Here is a 2,367-nt window from a genome sequence, read left to right on the forward strand (position 1 = left end):
AAAAAATAATAAATAAAAATAATAAAAATAAAATCATAAAAAATAAAAATAATAAAAAATAAAATCATAAAAAAAATAAAAATAAATACCGCCCCAAAAAAATAAATGTACAGTAGAGATTCCTATGGCTCCTGGGCTGGGAGGCTCCCCAGGAACATCCTGGGAGTCCTTTCCCAAAGAAATCCCGGCAGCAGGGATTAAAAAAAGGACAATAAAAAGAGATTTAATGCTTTGATCCGTGTCAGGAGAGGCTGCAAGGAGGGTTCTGAGCCTTCCCCTCCTTGCCAGGGATCGATCCAGGCTGGAATCAGGAAAATCGATGGGGTGGAGCAAAACCCCGAGGCAAAGCTTAAGGTTTGAGCTGGGCTTTGTTGAGTCAGGACCTGCTGCTGAGCTGGCTTGGTTCTTGCTGGTTTTTTGTGTGTTTTTGCATAGGAAAAACCTGGAGAAACAGGAGAAATCTGAGGGATGGGAGTCAGTCCAAGCTGGTTTCTGTAGAATTAATATTTTTCTTCATATCTCAGCATCCCTGTGGATTTATCCTGGAATAAAACAAGGCTGGAATTCCACCCTTATCTTTACACCCCTGATCATTTCCGGAGCAGGGATTAATCCCAACTTGTTTAAATCCTTGAACACATCCCTCGTGCGGCCACCACAAATCCTCGTGCAAAAAAAAAGAAAAAAAAATAAAGTTACATTCAGGAAATGCCCTTGGAGTTCCACCAACTTCCTTGGATTTTGGGGTGGTTTTTTTTGGCCCAAATGTCCTCACCAAGGGCAGTGATGAAAGGTGGAACAGGCTCTGCTGATGTGCAAAAATAGGAACAGGACAAAATCAGCATTTCCCAAAGCGACTGGAGATGTCCTGGGCACACCTGGAGCTTTGTCCTTGGCATAACATTCGGAAAAACACCAATTTTTGGGGCAGCCACCAATTATTTTGGCCTGTAGGAAGACTGGGAATACCTGGAAGAAAAATCTCCCTGTGGAAGGGAGAAGGGACAGCTTTGACCAGGAGAGAAAAATATTTTTAAAAATTGGTTTTTGGTTCGGGTTTTTTTTGGGTTTTTGGTTGTTTTTAATCTCTTGGCTGCCACCAGGATGCAGGAATTGCCCAAATTCCCAGTGGGAACATGAGGAGGGCAGCTCAGAGGGAAGCTGGATCCTTTCCTTGCTGTGTTGGGGTTAAAAAAAGGATTATTGCTGCTGAGAAAAAAATTCATTTTTCTGCCTTCCTAAGAAGCTGGAGGCTCCTTCCATGAGCACCAGGAATCCGCGGCGCTGGGATTTGTAGGAATTTGTGGTCCCGGCAGGGCGGTGGTGGCACCTCGGTGACATCCCCGGTGACATCTCCGGCAAGGACAGGGCGGGATCCGGCTCTGCCGGCAAGAGTGAGAGAAACTGGGGGGTAAATGGGAAAATCTGAGGGATAAATGGGGAATCTGTGGGGTGAATGAGAGAATATGGGGGATAAGTGGGAGAATCTATGGGATAAGTGGGAGGATCTGTGGGATGAATGGAGAATGTGTGGGATGAATGAGAGAATGTGTGGGGTGAATGGAGAATCTCTGGGATAAATGGAAAATGTGTGGGATAAATGGAAAATCTGGGGAATGAATGGAGGATCTGTGGGATAAATGAGAGATTGTGTGGGATAAATGGAGAATCTGGGGGATAAATGAGGAATCTGTGGGATAAATGGGGAATCGGGGATAAATAGAGAATCTGAGTGATAAATGGGAAAATATGAGGGATAAATGGGGAATCTGTGGGATGAATGGAGAATCTGGGGAATGAACGGAGAATCTGTGGGATAAATGAGAGATTGTGTGGGATAAATGAGGGATCTGTGGGATAAATGGGAGAATATGGGGGGTAAATGGGAGAATCTATGGGATAAATGGGAGAATATGGAGGGTAAATGGGAGAATCTATGGGATAAATGGGGAATCTGCACGATAAATGGGGAATCTGCATGATAAATGGGGAATCTGCAGGATAAATGGGGAATCTGTAGGATGAGGGAATCTATGGGATAATTGGGAGAATTTGTGGGATAAATGGGGAATCTGAGGGATAAATGGAGAATGTTTGGGAAAAATGGAGAATCTATGGGATGAATGCAGAATCTGTGGGATGAATGGAGAATGTGTGGGATGAATGGGAGAATATGGGGGATAAGTGGGAAGATCCGTGGGATCAATGGGGAATATGTGGGATAAATGGAGAATGTTCAGGATAAATGCAGAATCTATGGGATAAATGCAGAATCTGTGGGATAACTGAGCAGACCACGCAGCTCTCCCGTGCTCCCCCAGCCCCTGACCACCCAGCTCCCTTCCCCTGCCACCACCACCCCAAACC

Source organism: Geospiza fortis, unplaced genomic scaffold (assembly GCF_000277835.1).
Source record: "Geospiza fortis unplaced genomic scaffold, GeoFor_1.0 scaffold136, whole genome shotgun sequence".
NCBI lineage: Eukaryota > Metazoa > Chordata > Aves > Passeriformes > Thraupidae > Geospiza > Geospiza fortis.